General features: G+C 43.0%; 1 non-coding gene across 1 annotated transcript; it reads right to left on the bottom strand.

The window, feature by feature from the left end:
• Positions 1 to 5,129: 5,129 nt before the first annotated feature.
• LOC120095503 (U6 spliceosomal RNA) lies at positions 5,130 to 5,236 on the bottom strand. Its single transcript, XR_005490957.1, has one exon. It is a non-coding gene; the product is annotated as a U6 spliceosomal RNA (small nuclear RNA).
• Between the last annotated feature and the right edge of the window lie 2,591 nt (positions 5,237 to 7,827).

Below are 7,827 nucleotides of genomic sequence, written 5' to 3'. Positions count from 1 at the left end.
AGTGGTAGAGCGCTTGCCTAGCAAGCGCAAGGCCCTGGGTTCGGTCCCCAGCTCCGAAAAAAAAGAAAAAAAAAGGAAAAAAAAAACCAGAATTCACTCAGGATTCAACAAGTTCATGTCTGGGTCTGCACTCAAGTGTAGGGTCACAAAAAACTGCGCGTCTATGAGTGTCCATTTCCGCCCATCCAGAGCCCCGAGAAATGCTTCTACTTCCTTGAAGTACTTAGAGTAATCAAAATTATAAAGGCAGAAAAGCAAATGAAGTGGGCGGGAGAGATGGCTCAATGGTTAACGGCACTTGTTACACAGTTGCAAAGACTGGAGTTTGAATCCCAGCACCTAAGTAACAAACCAGATATTCAGCCCCTGCCTGTAATTCCACCTCCAAGGTGGGTGAGGACAGGATACACCACTGGGGTTTACTGCCTGGGAAAACCCAAGCCCCAGGTATAGGAAGAGACTTTGCCTTAAAGGAATAGATGAGGATTGGCAGAGGAAAACCCCAATGCCCTTCTCTGGCCCCTACATGAACGCATACACTCAAACAGACCCGTATTCAGAAATAAGTTAAAAAAAATACACCTTCAAAAATGAAAGAAACTAGGATGATGGTGGGCAGGATCTGAGGTGAGGGGAATGGATTTCGTTACAGAATGGCTATAAAGCTTCAAATTTTTTTAAGATGAAAAAGAGTTCTGAAGATAGATACTGGTGATGTTACCATAACTTCAGGAGTGTATTGAACACCACTAAACCATGCGCTTATATATGGTTAAGACAGCTGCGTATGGTGGTACACACTAGTCTTTAATATTTGTGAGTTTCAGGCCAGCCTGGACTGCTTAATGAGGTCCAAGCAAGCTAGGGTTACACAGTGGGACCCTGTTTCAAAAAAAAAAAAAAAAAAAAAAAACCAACAACAAACAAAATTAAAAAAACAACAACAACAAAGAAACCCAAAATGGTCAAGATAGTAAACTTTTGGTTTTCAGTATTTTGTAAGGAAATCAAAATGGAACGCAGGTGTCTTGGAATATTCTTGTGGTCTCAGCTCTCAGGAGGCTGAAGCAGGAGGATCATGTGTTTGGAAGCCAGACAGGCTTCTTAGATCCTGTTTCAGAGAAAGAAAGATGGGGAAAGAGAAGAGAGCAGGTAGCAAAAGGAAAGGGGAGGGAGGAAATTTTAATTCATACCACTGAGTCAAATGACAGTCAAATGACAGTCAAATGATAATACCATATGATACCAATTTTCACAATACAACAAGTGTAATAAAGATCAGAGCAGGAGGATTGGAAATTCAAGGCTGGTATTGACCACACAGTGAATTCAAAGGCAGAGTGAGTGAATGAGACCCTGTCTGAAAAACAAAACAAAACAAAAGAACAACAACAAAAACCAGAAAACAGGGCTGGAGAGATGGCTCAGTGGTTAAGAGCACTCACTGCTCTTCCAGAGGTCCTGAGTTCAAATCCCAGCAACCACATGGTGGCTCACAACCATCTGTAATGATGAGGTCTGATGCCCTCTTCTGGTGTGTCTGAAGACAGCTACAGTGTACTCATGTAAATAAATCTTAAAACAAAACAAAACCAGAAAACAGATGCTGGAGACGTAGCTCAGTGAATAGAGTGCTTGTTCTCCACGTCCAACCTCAGAACTTCATATATCATCACAGTGCCACAAGCCTTTAACGTCAGCTCACAGAGGAAAATAAGGAGTCTGAAGTTCAAAGTCACCCTCAGCCACAGGAAGAATTTGGTACAGCCTGGGCAAAAGCCCTGTCATAGAACAAAAACAAAACCCAAAAATCTGGCACTTCCCTTCACTGAAGCGACTGAAATCTAGCTATTTCAGCGTTTGCAAGTTACCGGTTCTGTATTCCCGTATCTGCTGCCTGTGTTTTATGGGTCTGCAGGAGTCTGGAGGTCTAATTGGGTTGCAGAGAGGCCCTGGGGACTGAAGGGTGGGAATGAGAGGAGGAAGGAACACTGACTCAGGGCTTGGGAATTGCCTGCACAGGGCAGAAATCTGAGCAGCTGGAAGGCTCACCGCCGCCTTCCCCCCCTCCCCCCTCCACGGAAAGGCAAAGGGTTGGTGCTCAATCCCCCGGAACCTGCTTCCTGTCAGGTGTCTAGGAAGACACACCCAGTTCCTGGCCCTTTGGAGACGTGAAAGTGAAAGGTTTTTGTCTGGATCTATGGACAAACAACTCGGGGGAGGCTGCGCACTAGCAAAGGACCCTGGGAAAGAGGCAGTGAGTGAGTTTAGTGATCAGAACCGGGAAAAGTCCATGTCCCCAAATTCCCCTTTACCCTTTTAGATTCTTGAGCTCGAGGCAGTCAATTTCTGTAAGAAGGAAAAGTGTAAAAACGGGGATGTGGCGGGAACTGGTTTAAAAGCTCAGCAGAAAAAAAAAAAAAGAAAAAGAAAAAAAAGGGGTTGGGGATTTAGCTCAGTGGTAGAGCGCTTGCCTAGCAAGTGCAAGGCCCTGGGTTCGGTCCCCAGCTCCGGAAAAACAAAAAACAAAAAACAAAAAAAAAAAAAAAAAAAAAAAAAAAAAAGAAAGAAAGAAAAAAAGCTCAGCAGATGGGGTTGGGGATTTAGCTCAGTGGTAGAGCGTTTGCCTAGCAAGCGCAAGGCCCTGGGTTCGGTCCCCAGCTCCGAAAAAAAGAAAAGGAAAAAAAAGAAAAGCTCAGCAGATAAAGGAACGTTGCTAGGACTCACGCAGTGGAAAGAGAAAGCCATCCCCCACAAATTGTCCTCTGACTTCCACACAAGTACAACAAACAACACAGTGAATAAGATGTAATAAAAGACTCAATTGGCACATGAAACCAGCATATATTCACTGCATACACAATTGGGGACGGAGATGTCTAGTCCAGGTTGGCTTCAAACACTCTATGTAGCTAAACTGCCTCCCACGTGCTGAATTCCCAGGGTGAATCAACACTCCTAGCTACCAACAGTTTTATTTAATTTTTTTCACATATACATTATATCACGAATAACACCATCAAATTTATAAGCCATCAGTCAAATCAATAATGACCCCATCATCGTCCAATGGTATCTATCTGTGAGTAGGTATGCATGTGGGTGGTAAAGACCCTTAAATCTCTTGTCTCAGGATGTGGAGGCACAAATCTATAATCCCAGCTCCTGGGAAGCTGAGGCATGAAAATCTTGAGTTCGAGACCAGTGGAGGCTACATAAGGAAACCCTGTTTCAAGAAAACAGGGCAGGGGTTGGGGATTTAGCTCAGTGGTAGAGCGCTTGCCTAGGAAGCGCAAGGCCCTGGGTTCGGTCCCCAGCTCCGAAAAAAAGAACCAAAAAAAAAAAAAAAAAAAGAAAGAAAACAGGGCAAAAAAATCAAGAAAAGTAATGTATTCTTCACTGCATTCATCATGGTGCCTCTCACCCTACAGCTGGCTCATTCTGTCACTGCAACTCTGTATGTACTCTTTGACTAGCGTCTCCCTAGTTCCTCCATTCCAGACCCTGGAAGCCAGCCTTACACTTACATTTCTTTTTTTTTTTTTTTTTTTTGGTTCTTTTTTTTTTGGAGCTGGGGACCAAACCCAGGGCCTTGCGCTTCCTAGGCAAGCGCTCTATCACTGAGCTAAATCCCCAACCCTTTTTTTTTTTTTTTTTTTTAACAGTTCCAAGTGAGTGAGGTTTATTGTGGGAGAAGGGGACAAAAGGGGCGACAGAGACAAAGGGGGAAAGAGAGAGAAGAAGGGGCAGCCTTACATTTCTTGCTTCTGTGACTATGACTTTTTTTTTAAGATTTAATTATTATATATAAGTACACTGTAGCTGTCTTCAGACACACCAGAAGAGGGCATCAGATCTCATTACGGATGGTTGTGAGCCACCATGTGGTTGCTGGGATTTGAACTCAGGACCTCTTGGAAGAGCAGTCAGTGCTCTTAACCCTGAGCCATCTCTCTAGCTCATGACCTTTTTAGCCTCCACATGAGAGTGGAATCTGTGACTTCCCAATATCAAGACCTTTTTATTTTATTTGTTTAAGCCATGATGGGAGTTAAGCCCAGGGCTATATACCCAGCCGACACTTTATTTTTTTCCATATAAAGATTTATTCATTTTATGTGTCTGCATATTTTGCCTGCACTTATGGATGTGCACTTCGGGCACACTGGTGCATCAGGAGATAAGAAAAAGACATCAGATTGCCATGGAACTGGAGTTACAGAGGGTTAGGAACCGCTGTGTGGCTACTGCAAACCAAACCAGGGTCTTCTGTAAAAGCAGTAAGCACTCCTAATCATTGAGCCATCTATCTCTCCTGACCCACCCTACCCCACCCCGGTTTTTCTTTAGCCCAGACTGACCTTGAACTATGTACAACCCACGACAAAGATGACCTTGAACTTCTGTGGCTTCTATCTCTCGGGTACTATAATTACAGGTAAGCAACACCTCCCTGGGGTTTCTATGGTGCTGGATAGAGAAGCCAGAACTTGGGCTTTGGAGATGGCTCAGTGGTTAAGAGCACTGACTGCTCTTCCAGAGGTCCTGAGTTCAAATCCCAGCAACCACATGGTGGCTCACAACCAACTGTAATGGGATCTGATGTCCTCTTCTGGTGTGTCTGAAGACAGCTACAGTGTACTTATATAGAATAAATAAATAAATAAATCTTTAAAAAAAGAGAGACGCAAGGCCCTGGGTTTAGTCCCCAGCTCCGAAAAAAAGAACCAAAAAAAATAAAATAAAATAAAATAAAAAAAGAGAGAAAAGGGGTTGGGGATTTAGCTCGGCGGTAGAGCACCTGCCTAGTGAGCGCAAGGCCCTGGGTTCGATCCCCAGCTCCGGGAAAAAAAAAAAAAAAAAAAAAAAAGAGAAAGAAAACTTTGTCTTGAAAAAACAATTGGTCTGGTTCAGCACTATTTTTTTTTTTTTTTGGTTCTTTTTTTCGGAGCTGGGGACCGAACCCAGGGCCTTGCGCTTCCTAGGTAAGCACTCTACCACTGAGCTAAATCCCCAGCCCCAGCACTATTTTATTTTGTTGCTTATTCTGTCTTTTATTAGTCTGACCTGCTGCCTGCTACACCAAGAAGCCACCAACACTCCAGTCTTTTTTTTTTTTTTTTTAAATTTTAAATATGGAACGCTCCACGAATTCGTGTGTCATCCTTGTGCAGGGGCCATGCTCATCTTCTCTGTATCGTTCCAATTTTAGTATATGTGCTGCCGAAGTAAGCACACTCTAGTCTTTTTTAAAATTTAATTTCACAGGTTTGGGATAGGACTCTACGGTTTGCCTGCACAGACATAAGGACCCGAAGTCAAATCAATACTCAAGTAGAACGCTGGGTGTGGCCACCCGTGTGACTCCCACACCAATGGTAGAGGCAGAAATCCGAAGATCACATATGAGCATCACTGGGCTTCCTGGCTGCCGGCCAGCCTGAATCCAGGTATAGTAAGAGACCTCGCCTCAAGGGGATAAGGCTGAGGACCATGGAACAATGTCCTCTGCCTCCCACAGGAGAGAGCTCAACATACCATACACGTAAAGCTGTTAAAAATATCAATTATGAAAGTTGCACAAGTGTTGCTTTATGCAAATGATGTCTTGCTTACAATACATATATAGGTCAGGCCAGCAGGAAAGAATGTTCACCTTGCAAATCAGGGACCTGAGCTGGATTGCTGGGTACCATGGTGGAAGGTGAGAACCAACCTTGGAATTCATCCTCTGACTTCCTGTGGTGTGGTGTGTGCCACTCTGAAATAATAAGTAAAAAATAATCGGTAATAAGTAAATAATCGGTAAAAAAAAAGTTTTTAAATATAACCATCAGCCTTTCCGGATATATACGTTCACTTGGTCAAGGCCAATCCTGAAGCCTAGTTGTAAAATTCTGATTATGGTAGCAAAAATCGTATATTTTACTCTAAGGATATGCAAGCATAAAATCTATTTTTTTTTTTTTTTGGTTCTTTTTTTTCCGGAGCTGGGGACTGAACCCAGGGCCTTGCGCTTCCTAGGCAAGCACTCTACCACTGAGCTAAATCCCCAACCCCTATAAAATCTATTTTTAAAAAAGTAATTTCTCAAAAACAATAAATAAATAAAAGGTAATTTCTCCTCCCAGATCAATGTCAGTCTAATATTAAATACTAAATTTTCTGCCATGCGGATGCAATGGAAAATTGCAACCATTAATTTGAATTGGACCATATTTTTTTGTGAGAGAGAAATGTGTTTATTCTGTCAGAAGGCTATGATAACCATTTATAAGGCTCACTAGTAAGCATTATAACCTCGATGTTCACATTTAACTGCTGCTTTTATTAATGTGATTTTGCTCATATGCTAATGGGCAGGTCAGGGCTGCATTTGGTTTTCTGAGCTATGAATCTCTTATGAATATTTCTTTTTTTATTGTCAACAATGTTTTCTTCAAGTCCCCATTTTAGAGAAGAATGTAGGATTCCACATAGATTCCATCTGATCTTTTCTCTCTCTCTCTTTTCTTAAAGATTTATTTATCTATTTTATGTATGTGGTGAGTACACTGTCGCTGTCTTCAGACACACCAGAAGAGGGCATTGGATCCCTTTACAGCCACCATGTGGTTGCTGGGAATTGAACTCAGGACCTTCTGGAAGAGCAGTCGGGCTCTTAATCACTGAGTCATCTCTCCAGCCCAACAAACAACTTCTAATGTTCTGTGGCACAGTGGGGTAGATAGGGCTGACACAATTAAGCATTTCAAAATAGCTGGGAGAAAAGACTGATCAATGTCCAAGTGGTGAGTTACACTATTGACTGATTTGATCAGTACGCAGGGTATTCACACCGTGACTTGTCACACTGACCCCATAGCCTCTCCCACTTATAATATGCCAACTAAAAGTAAAAATAGGAGCCAGCTGCGGTGGCCCGTGGGAGTAATTCCAGCACTCAGGAGGGCAGAGACAGGTGGATTTCTGTGAGTTTGAGGCCAGTGTGGTCTATATATCCAATTTCAGGACAGCCAGATTTTGTCTCAAAAATCGAGAGGTGGAGGATGGGTGGGGGTGGGCAAAATGCTTGCTGTGCAAGCATGAGGTCTTAAGTTCAGATCCTTAGCAGCAACATAAAAAGGCCATGCAAGAGCTCATCTCTTACCCCATCACTGAGGAGGACAGACAGAGAGACAGATAGGTCCCAGGGCCTTGCTGGCTAGTTAGTCAAGCTGAAATGGTAAACCCCAGGCTCACCTGTAAACCAGTCCCAAAAACATACCCAACATTGACTTCTGACCTCTATATGTACACACACACACACACACACACACACACACACACGCACACACACATGCACACACATGAATATATTTCTGCATCATAATTTGGCCTGGGATGTTTCTCAGTGGTAGAGAATTTGCCTGAGATGCTCCAAGCCTCAGTTCAATTCTCAAGATTACATAAAATAAAATTACAAGTCTCTAATTCAATGTGCATCTTACTGTTGTTGTGTCTGTCTAGTTGCCAGTTCGGATCATGCTCTGGAATGGTGCCTTTAGACCGGTGTTATGTTCAGACTTAACAGCAATATGAATTATTTATTTAATCTTACAAGTATTCCTCAGCCGTCTTTTGCAACAGTTGCAAATTCCAGAAGTATGCACCTTGGAGAGATGACACCTTGTCACATAAGAGTCTATCACATTTCTGCTAACTGGGAGGATTTGACAAGCTAATTACTATCCCCACCCTCCCTAAGTACCTCCTCCTCCCCGCGCTCGGAATCAGTGTCTAGCAGTGTGTTAGCAACAGTATGACGTGGAACTCTTTCTTGCAGAG

Source organism: Rattus norvegicus, chromosome 10, assembly GCF_036323735.1.
Source record: "Rattus norvegicus strain BN/NHsdMcwi chromosome 10, GRCr8, whole genome shotgun sequence".
Classification (NCBI taxonomy): Eukaryota; Metazoa; Chordata; class Mammalia; order Rodentia; family Muridae; genus Rattus; species Rattus norvegicus.
Note: the sequence above shows the minus strand (reverse complement) of the source record. Positions and strands in the feature narration are given on the sequence as shown.